The sequence below is a fragment of the Falco cherrug genome, chromosome 8, assembly GCF_023634085.1.
Source record: "Falco cherrug isolate bFalChe1 chromosome 8, bFalChe1.pri, whole genome shotgun sequence".
In the NCBI taxonomy this organism is placed as follows: Eukaryota; Metazoa; Chordata; class Aves; order Falconiformes; family Falconidae; genus Falco; species Falco cherrug.
Window position 1 is genome coordinate 27427212 of NC_073704.1, and position 11965 is coordinate 27439176.

Here is an 11965-nt window from a genome sequence, read left to right on the forward strand (position 1 = left end):
GACTGCATCTGAAGTGCTAGGTACAGTGTGGTTAGGTGTTCAAGAAAGGTGGGGTTTGATTTGAACAGGTAAGACAACTCCTAAGGTTATCAGGTTATTAAAGTTTCTGTGAGTGGAGAAAGGGTTATACTGCAATGCTTTTTGCTCTGCCTCCCTGTGTTTTTAAGCAGATCACAAGCTTGCAGATCAAGCCCTTGCACATCTGGAAGCTATGTAACCATGGGCTGAGGAGAACTTGTTTCTTTGGACACAGAACTGTGCTGACTTGATTATGCTCCTTCCAGTTGGATTAGATAGCAGGTAGTAGAAACACGGATGTCTGCAAGAGACTGAACGTATCCTCAAAAATATTCATGTAGTTAGTTTAGAAAAGTGAATATTGAGAGGAGATAAATGTTCTTTTCAAACACCTTCATCACCAGCTAGCAATGAATAAACTGGTGCAGAAAGTTTTGAGCCATAAGGAGAGAGTTTAGAATAAATTTGCTGTCAGAAATGGTGAGGAAAAAAGCAATTTTTTAAAAAATCTCCAAGCAGCCATGACATGCTGAAGCATGGTGAAAAGAATTCTGTAAGTGGTTGTTTAACTAGAATCACTGTATTCAGTCAGTCTGTTCTCTGTTTTTGTTACTCTGTTGTAGGTACACAGGCATGGAAGGAATCTATGAGGTCAATGGTGAAGTAGTCAACTCCAGAACTGGCATACAATTTTGCTGAATGAAACTTATGAGCTCTTTAAATACCTCAACACTGATGTGCTGTGAAGATAGAGAGTAACATGCCTGGCAGCTGTGAACATAAAAGAAGTAGGCACTGGGGGGGTGTTCAGAGCTAGAAACAGAAGAGTTCTGCTGTCATGCGCAGGACTGGGGAAGGGGAATAGCAGAGCCACACAGTGGGGGCTTTGGGCAATGTGCAATAATCCATGGAAGCACACATGAGAGATAAGGAACTGGGGAGGTGAGCTGTGGACTGCACGTAGGATGGGTGAGGATGAGAGAAACGGGATAAGGCAAGAGCAGTTTGGGCACCTGATATGTATGCTGTTTGCACCACATACCAAATTTAAAAAAAAAAAAAAAAAAGGCCACTATTGCTTTTGATCATTGAGGTTTTTCCTTCCTACGTTATGTTGTCACACAATGTTCATAACTTTAAAAAGTGCTGTTGCATAATTACAAAACATTTATGTCTTTGGTAATGCCAAACTTACCCTGTGCATGCCCAGAGAAGGACTGAAGGGATATAACAAATCACTAATTCTTGGTGTTCCAGAACAACGGTAGCTTGCACCGGCAGGCTCCGTGGAGGCAGATGTGTTGGAGGCTTTTTCACCTCCTGAAGCATCAATAGAGGATTTACAGGGTCATGTGAAAAGCAGATGCTAAGATGATTCAAAACGCTGCGCAGTTATAGCTGCAGTGCTGCACAGCTACTTAGGACAGATGTAAATACGTATGTCAATACAATCACTATGTAAGACAAGTCCAACTGGTCTTACACATTGGATCCTTCTGATTTTTGCAAGGTGCTTATCTGTGTCATGCACTGTATGTATTGAAGCAAGATAAACTACAGTTCACTGGAATGTGTGTTGGAAAATGTTAGGGACGAGGTTCTAAGTTGCTGGATACTTATTATTCATATATAGTTTTTCATCTAAATTTTACACTGGCAGTAGTAATAATAAAGTTAATGGGAAGGTGTGAGTAGTAACTATTTTAATATCTGATTATTTAAAAAATATATTTTTATATATATCTATGTACAAAAAAAAAGAAAAATATTTTATACTCTGTGATTAATACACACATTTGCATACCTTTTTTCCTTTCAAAAGGCATTAACACAGAAAATAAGTAAGTGTATACCCAGAGCTTGAAAATGTTATTTATTCATGTTCATGCTGAATAATAATAATAAAAAAAGTAAATGTCATATGGGTATTTTTGAATAATTACATCTGAGAATTTCCCCTGTGGTTTCCAAGTACTTTGATCGCGGCACCCACTGGAGATACTACACTGCGGATGTGGTACCACTAGGTGGTGCTGCCTTTATAGTATTCCTTAGGAGAAGGCCATTATGATGGATCTATGAAACAAAAAATTATAGCTAAAAGAATGTACTTACTCTAGCATCTTAAATATAGAGGAGCTTTGCTATACTTGTTTTACAAGGACAGGACTCTTAGCCCTTGTACGTGTAAATGTGCTCAATTTGCGTTCTTCTTTTGTATCTGCTTGCTTAAAATAGGAATTTGCTTGTAACAAATATTACAGTATGACCAAAGTTTCACGTAGGCCTCCTTAGAGCAAATCCAGCCTTTGCAGTCCTGTGTGCCTTCTGCTGAGCTTTGGCTTTAACAGAGTCTGTCAATTGTTAAGCTTTGACACTACCTGTTATCATGCAAGATTCAAAATAAATACAGTTCCTATTCTGAAGAGATTACGTTCTAGGTGAGATAAGAATAAAGAAGACAGGAAATAATTGAGGGGGATGTTTTGCCTGTTTCAGGCACTATTGTAAATTTCAGTCCTGCATTGCAGCAAACAGCAGATCTTCTGACTCCATTTAAAAGGTATTGTACCGGTCTTGGCAATGTTTGAAACAATCTGTTTGCTGCCAAGTGTTTATCTAGTTGGAAAACAGATAAATTGAAGTGTAAACTCACTGAAGCAGCCCACTTTACTCAGACAAAAGGAAGATCAAACTCAGGTATTTCCAAAGGAAGTGTCTAAGGGATAAAAAACTGCAAGAGACTATTTGCCATTGCAGTTGAGTTTCAGGATAAGAGCTACTTTTGCTACTTTTACTATTTTATTGTTTCAGATCAGGCAAATGTAGAATTGGTGTCTAAACCAGAAGCTGAAAGGTGTGAGCAGATATTGTTCAGATTGCACTGCTTCTCTATTTTTGAGAGAGAAAAAAAATGTAGAAATGTCTAAGTATGAAGGAAACATTTTTCTTACAGCCAAAAAGTTGTTTCTTTCTTCTGTGCAGGACATGAGGTATGAAATTGTCCAACTTTGCTCAAGTTAACCATTATCTTTTCAGAAAGCAAGTTGCTCAGGCAACTTCAGGAAACCAGTAAGCAATAGTAGTTCTTTGGGATACATTTAAAGTAGGCTAAATTTCTTTGTCTGCCAAATGTAAATAAGGATTTGCATTTGGGTTGCCATTTGTCAGCTAAACTGCAGAAAGTTTGTGGGGGTTCTTTGCTCCTGACTGATAGAAAATAATATAAGTAACCTGCAATAAAGCATGTTTAAGCAAAGTTGTATTGTTGTGAGCCAGGAGTATGAATGCAGGCAATTACCAAACCGACCTGATATGCATTGTCTTAATAATTTGTCTGAATATTAGCATTTATGGAAGATTTGTGCAGTTTAACGTGCATGCTGGGACACAAACTGGAAAAGTTATAATAATATAAGATGAAACAATGCCCATATGAAAGTTATTTCATATAAGATCTACATAAGAAAAAATTCCCATACAGAAGTCAGTTACTGTTATAAGTGGTCTGAAAAATAGCGTCATGTGGTATCTTTCCCAATAGTAAGTGTTGATGTTTTTAAAACTAGAAAGCATGCCAACATATGAAGGCCATTTTTTTTTTAAAGTGTTCATTGGAAATGTCAAAGAACTGTAGACAGAGAACATGACTAACATGCTAAAGGATCTGTTGATGGATTGTGGTTGTTGTTGATGGAACTGTGGATGTGTCAGCACATCTACAATTATGTCAGTCTAGTCTTAAACAAAAAATCAGTTTATTTAGGATGAAAGAAATTGTAACATGGAAAATCTAGGGCATGCAGTAAGTAAAACATCTATAATGTACATTAAAGATGCTGATTTATGATGGAAGAGAAATCTTTGACCTAGGTCTAAGGGAAGCTGATAAGAAGGGATGCTTAAAAACTCTCCTCAAAAAAGTTCTTAGGTAATATCATAAGATTTTAGCCATATTTTCAGCAGCAGCTAGGTTCCTTTTGTGGTTACCAGCTACTGTGTTGTTGTTTTTCTAACTGAATTAGTGCTTACCTTGGTTTACAATTGCAGGTGTAGATGAAGGGAAGATTAAAAAACATTTAGACAAGTTTCTTACTCCCAGTAGCTCAGCACGTGAAGATCTTTGTCTCCTTTATGCAGATGGGAGTAACCACTTGAATTTGCCTGAAGATTCCCAAATACTGCAGAAGAGCCTCATCCCAGATGGCAGAAGGAAGCACTATTTCTAGATGATCAGAGAATCAAAAACGTATGTGGGGAATTATTTACACGTATCTGGAAAGGCTTAGTTAATAATCTTCACCAAAGATTCCACTTAAAAGGCAATCAGTATTTCACTGTCCCATGTATAGATATTTTTTTATGTTATTGTCACAAATTCATAGATAATAAATGCATAGTAATTTTGATAACCCTATCAAATACCAGTTATTTTCACATGAAGTTGTATGAAATAACATATAATTCTTCTCACACAGAATAAAGGCACCAAGTTCATCCAAGAAATAATCATTTACTAGTTGCTAGTCAGCTTACTTTTCTGATACAAATAGATATCAGCACCAGAAAGTGTGGGCAGCCATTTGTCTCACTTCTATCTTGCATTTCATTTTCAAGGTATTTTAAAGGTGGCTACAAAAAAATCCCAACTTTACAGATTCGTGAGACATTAATCTCAGCTGGCAAAGCTTTCTAATTCTTATCATGGTGTAGTTGATCAATCACATTCTCACCAGCTGAGACTGCAGGGAGTAGCTATATTTATCCATCACTGGCCATGTGAGATTAGGTTGACTCAGGAAAGATGTAACTCAGCCATGCTACTTTACCAAAGCAACTGCCTCTAACGTTTGTATGTTTGCAAGACTGTAGATTTTAGCCCCACAGTGAACAATTTCAGTATGTTGAATTCCCCTTTCTGCATCTTCTGATGTTGGGTCATCTTGATTGATAAGGCATTATTGACTAACGTGTAGTAGAGATTAACGTTTTAATCTGTCATGACACCGGGCCACATTGGAATGCAAGAGTAGTACTTGTAATTACTGCAATTATGTTGATGTGTAATTTTCTATTATGTACATTTATAATTAATTTTTGATGTTGACATCTCACCACTTAATACTATGGAGGAGAGAGCAAATTAAATGTATGCAATTATGTTGTTAGAAAAAAATTACAGATAGCACACTGTCCTCATTCTACTGTCCCAGAAAATAGTGGTTTATTAATGAGTTTCTGCCACAGGAAGCGATAAAATACCAGTTGTTCGTTTCAGGTAAAATTTAAATGAATTAAATTACAGAAAAATGTATGGTGGATGGGGAATAATTTTATGTGTCCCAGATGATGACGGGTTAGGGCAGGATCCTAAGGCTTTTTGACTGTATTGGCTACTTCTCAGTGGAGAAAAATCTTTCCCAGGCTTTTGCATCACTTTTATGACTAGTATTTCAACAGCATCATGTTAGAAAAAAGTTAGGAGAAAAGAGTTCATTATTTTTAGAAGCCTTTAAGATAATATAACAAATAGAAGCACCCTCCAGTTCTTTATTAGTTATCAACATGTACTTGGCATCTAAAGTTTGGAAGTCTGATGTTGGACAATTTGACTGTAAGAGCAAAGTTCAGCCTTAGGACCAGGGAACAGTAAGAATTCATTATTTCTTTCTCAGGGATTTGTAAAGAAGGACTAGAACAAGGAATCCTATTGTGTCATGGTTTAATGTTTTTATGGAGTATTTTTTAAAAGGATGGCAGATCAAAAAAGGTTAAGAACTGCCGCCTGGAAGAGACTTTCCTTGGTTGTTTTTTGTGATTCTGATTGGCGTTTTTAGTGACTAGTCTTTTTGTAACCAGGAGGCCAAAAGAAACACAATATCACAGACAGCAATAATTTAGTATATGCTTTGTGATCAGCTGGATGTTCCTATGGGGTGGATAGGAACCTCTAAGTGCAAGATGATGGTGGTCCAGTACTTGTTTTGTCCAAAGAACTGTCTCTACCCATCCATATCAATGAGCAGAAGCTTATAACATTTTTTAAAAAAAAAAAAAGAGCATAGTTGATCTGATTAGCTTTATCAAAACACGTCTAGGGCACAGTTCCATCCCATATGTTATAAAAATAAAAATTGCGTGTGTTTATATATATATCTCTTTTCTGACGAAGACTTGTTTGCTCTGAGTTTTGGGGATAGAATAATTAAATATCTCCATGAAACAATTAATGGCAAGGTCAAACTTTCTTATTCTCCCCCCCCTTAAAAAAAGCTTCCTATATAGAATAGAAGTATGTAATTTCAGTAGGAAAGAAATGTGTGATTTCTAGGATTATCATACCTCTGTGAGGCTATAAGTAGTTGTAGTACTGGTAGGATTTGCAACTGACTTGTACATATTTGTTGCTCTGTCTAGGGAAAGTAGGATTGCTTGCTTTGCTAAATGTTTACCATGGAAGTCTTGGTAAACCTGGAGCATGCTGATATGCTAGAAAGGAATTTTAGATTTTTGTTAAATTTTTTTTTAAATCTAGAATCTCAGAATCATACATGTATTCAGAGGATAAAGCTGTTCCAAGATTATTCTTATCCAGGCAGCCAGTTTGCTTTGTCTTGCTTTTGTGGAGCTCACTAGTGTAATACAGACCAAAAATACTGTTCTCTTATAATAGCTGTGTTTTGGGTTTCTGTTTGCCACTAGTTTCTGGAAGCTAAATATGAGTAGCTACACTGTGCAGTGGCTTATTTTCTCATCTTTTTGTGTGTATGAAGTCTACTATTGCTCACAGTAGTGTGACAACAGGATTAGAGCTATAAGCAAGCTAATAACCTCAGTGAAGCAGTAGACGAAGAACAGTCTCTTCCAAATCTCCAGAGCTAGAATATAGTACTACTGTAACCTTTGGATTTGAAAAGATCAGATCAGAACTGAGATATTAAGTCTTTTTTTTTTCTTTTTGTAATAAGATATTAAAAAATTCTAAAATCACACACTGGTGTAAATGATATCAGGAGGAAAAAAAATGTGTAAATGCAGAAGCCGTACAGACAGAGTAGGAGAAATTAGGTGTTTATGACTTTGGTTTGTTTTTTTTTTTAATGACAGACTTTTGGATGCTTATTTGAAATAAAATATTTACAATAAGCAGTTTCTTTTTCATTCCTCCCTTTGCATATAAGATGGAATTACTAATTATTGGGTGGCAAAATATCCTTTTGAGAAAGAGGAGGGAAATATTAGCAGTAGCTGGAAATTATAGCTTGTTTTCACAGTTTCAGGTCCTGTTTCAAGCAAGAATTTATTTGACATATTCTCACGCAGGTTCTTTTGTTTCCTCAGACGTATCAGATAGTGACAGGGAATGGAAATATCTTTCACAAAATGTGGAGTTCCTCTCTCTAGGTATTTCCTGTTATTTTCAGTTTATTATTTAGATTGAAACATATATCTGAGCATTGCAATCCATGAAACTTTCTTCCTTTATAGGGACTGGTCTTTGGGAAGCTCAGCAAACTTATAACTAGTCAAACTCTCTCCCTTTGGCTAAAGTGTTTGAGGCTCAAGCTTCTAGCATAGACACATCCAGGTTTAGTTCACACATTCGGCTCAGGTTTGTGCATAAGAGGTTTGATCTGGTTTATCAGCTAGCCGGTTAAATAAGGTTAGTCTGACAGCATGCACTTGTTTTGGACCAGATAACTTCAGTTCTGTGAAATGTCTACCTAGATGTGGAGATATAAGAAAGCTTCCTCATTTTGTGCTGCTCTTTCTTGGCTTTCTCATAGCTGTACCCTTTCTTTATGAAGTTTTTGCCAAATATCAAACCAGGTGATGCTGATTGTGACCATATTCCCTTGTAACTCTCAGGCAGGAAAGAGATCCTCATTCTTAAACTGTCGGGGCTGTACCTGCAATAGCTATAAGAAGTCTCCACAAAGGGATATAAATGGGGACAACAAAGCATTTGAGGATTTCACACAGTAAAGGGACCAGTGTCTAAGATGTGCAAGGGAAGGACCTTACCACTCATATTCAACACATTAGGGGCAGTGGGGGGAAGAGGAAAAGGCTTTCTGGTTGTTTTCCAAGCAGCACATTTTATAATATAGAAACTAAATTTATCTTTGCCTTCGTATCCAAGAGACAAGTGTCACGTCTCATGTCTTCCCTTAGCTTATGACTCAATGTCACTATCATCGAAGTATGCCAGGGAAAGAAATTATCAGAAGTGCCTTAAACAAAAATGTTGAAGTGATAGCTTGATTCTCCCTGCCCTTCTTTGCTTTTGAGCTGTCAGGATTCAGATTTTGATGTTTTCTTCCTGTCTGGAAACCTATTTGTGTGGTTCTAAAAGGTGGGGTTTTGAGGGAACATCCTGTATTGCAAAATTCCTAGTAAAGATCTTGAGATGCTGCAACATTTCCAGGCTTGTTCTTTGGCCTTCAGAGTAAAGTAGTAGAAATAGCATGCATTTCCGTCACTTGTACAGTGACATGTTACAAAAAAGTTTTGCAATTTAAGATGTTTGGCTTGTTTATCTGATAGAGTTGCCTTATTTCAAAATAGAGTTTGGAAACAAAACAGAAATTTACCTTGGCATTTATGTTTATTCCTTCTAGCATCCTGCTAACCCTGATATCTGTATACACAGTGCTCTTACTCATTAAACTATTGAGGGTGTTTACTTTAAGACTCTGTAAATGTTTTCTACTAAATTTGGCAGGGACATCTCAAGATGTCAGAGCATTGAATAACATTTAAAAGTGTCACATACTCTGTGAAGAGAAATATATCATTTCTAACTAGATGACCCTCCATTCTAAGTCTCTATAGTTTTTCCATTGTCAATCATGGATCAAATACTTGTCTATGAATAAAAGAAAACTGGTAATTTACCAAAGTCGGAAACAGGCAAGTGTCTGCAGCAACTGAGTACAGTATTTAGAATTTAGGTAAGAATCCAGATTGCAATGGCAAAGACCTGTTCACATTAAAAACCATTTTGATGGAATCATCTACTGTTTTCTTTCAGAATGGCTTATGCATCATTCTTGGTTTTCTAAGCGTGTACTATCACAGTGCATGGACCCACATTATTTTTAAGGTGGAATATTTGAGTGATGCAGCTGGCATCTAGATAACATAAATGATTCCAATGCATGAAGGCTTACCTACAGTGAACACCTACTTGAACTCTTTTGACCCTGTTTTTTTCTTTCCACTGGAAATTAACTCTTTGGTATGCACCAAATAATGGTATCAAGAATAAAGCACATGCACAGTTTAAAAAATTTCTTGAAGTCCCTATAATACCCAGAAGAATTGTTTTTCTGTATCGGATTTTTTTACTAGAAATGTAAGCATTTATATTGATTAACCTTTAATAAACAGTAGTGACTCTGAGAGTGTTTTTTGTAATGATGTACAGTTAACTTTGAAATTGCTTACTGTGGACTTTTAATTCTTTTGAGGTCTTCACTGTTTTTCACTGAATCTTTATGACAGTCTTTAACAGAGTTGATAAAGCCAGCTGGTGGAAATGGCTGAGTCATTAAAGGTAAGAATATCTTTTTTTATATTTATCTGTGTTGTATTTTTTGCAGTTCAGTCCCGGTCCAGGACTGGGAAAACACTATTATAAATGTCACTAATTATTAATTAGAATAGCTTGTACAGTAATGATTGAATTGATTATTGAATATGTGCAGAAAACAGCACTTGCTGAAACCAGAAAGTTACCAACCTCATTTTCTGAAAAATCAAATCCCAAACACCAAAAGCAGAGCTGAATAATTTTGAAAACTGAACAAATCTCAAGTGATAGTGAGCTCACAGTAAACCAAGGTGAGATAGCTCTTGTAAATGATTTGTAGGAAATGAAATGAAACTATTGGGAAAGAGAAGCAAGGAGGAAGACATTGCCACTGGGGCAACTGTTACCACTACATAAAATTACCTGGTATGATAATCACCTTTGTGAAATCTTGTGGAGGCATGTTTTATAGAAAAGATTTTCTGCATTTCACTGATGTTTTTGTGCAGTTGATATGGTATCCTGGTGATAATTTCCTTTGTGGGATCCCAGTAGATGGGCCATGTGCTCTGCCATAGCTATAGAAAGGGATAAACATGCCCATCTATTACAGTATATAATTAATGTCAAGTTTTAAAATATTGTAATAAATAGTAGAAGGCTTCCTGGATTCTCAGAATAATTTCCAAAGCAAACACATGATTCACTCAGCTGCTCCCTTGGTGATTGATGTTAATGAAAAACTAAAAAAGTTTGTTTTACATGTGGCTAATCCCTTCTCTTCCTGCATGGTGGGGCACACAGAAATTTTGGTAAGCTTCTTGGAGGTGTATTTGTGCAAAACCTATGGACCATTCCCATTCTTTACTCACTTCATTTATTAGTGAAAAGTAGTTAATCTGTTGCAAATTCAGGGCCTAAGATGACTTTGTGGCGGCCAAATCCGTGCAGGCAGAAAACAGAAAATAGCTACATGCAGCTGAATCAAGCATCCCAAATGGCTTGTGGATGGAAAAGAAATTTGATCTGAATTTTGAAACTGAAAAATCTGCCAAAGTTTTGAGGTCCCAGTAAACTATATCCTGAACACCACATAATTCTCAAGAATCCAAGCAAGTTTGCAATCAAGGGACAGTCTTCAGTGAGATATGAGACAACATTTAATATAATTTGATTTCCCATCTCTCCCCCTTTCTGTTCAGGTGATTTTTTCTGAACTGACCGGCAAAGCTCTCAGCTTTGGAGCCTTCCCTGCACAATGGTATTAGGTCTTCTTTTATGTTTGGGACATGAGAAGAGTCACTTAGGTATCGTCTTCTTTTTCTCATAAAAAATCTTTTCACTCGTAGCGAAGAGTTTAAGCAGAAGTCGTGAGTTTGAGGGATGTGGGAGACACCACCTTCTGGATGCTATTTTTAAATCTAAGTTGTTTCATAATGCTTTTGTTTTAAGGACAGAACACTTAATCAGCAAGGGTTTATCTACTATTTCTATGGTAGAAACTTCCTAATCCTTCTCAGTACCTTTCTGTGGGAGAACAAAGGGAGAGTTTGCGTAAGAATACAGTCAGTCAGAAGGAATGTGAAGGCAAACTAGATAATGCTGAAATTGATGTCTGAATTACCCCTGATAATGTCAACAGGTTAAAAAGAAAGCTAGAAGTCACCTTTGCAAGCTCTTCCTGAATGTTGTCCCTGAAGAATGCATGGTCCAATGGAAAGAAAAAAAGTGAGCAGGCTGTTTAAGGCAAGCAAGGTTGGAGTCAGTACTCGATTAGATTTTGCAACATAATGTATTTTGTGTATTTTGTTGTTTTCAAGGTGGTGGATTTACTCTCTTAAATTAATCCTTCAACTGACATCACTAAAGCAAGGGAGAGGTGCTGGCAATGAGTGAGGCCAACTGACTCTCAACGTTAACAGCCAGTGTTAGCGCGGGAACAAGCCTATGGATCCAAACAACCAGAGGCTTTGGGCTCTTTAAAATGTGAACTTCAACTCTGAATACAAACAAGAAATCATGATTGAAATAGACCCATTTTGTGTTACATTAGTACTCAGGGAGAAGGGCTTTAGAGTTTAGGGGATAATTTATTGCAAATAATATTATTTAGTATGAATATAAACATTTTAAGAATTCAATAATGATGTATTTATATTTACCATGAACATTTTTAATTAACCGAGCTCTACTAAATATTTTAAAACAATAATTATAAACCCAAAATCAGAACTCCTTGCTGAAAAGAAACAAAAATCAGTTTTACTGGGTTTTCATTTCCTCTGCAGCTGGAAGAGAGAGTATATACTTGCAGTTCCAGGAATGGTAGAGACCACTACTATTGTAATCTTAAAATTATTGTATTTAAATGAATTGGTTTATACATGAAAGATTTTGCCACCAGTAGCAGGG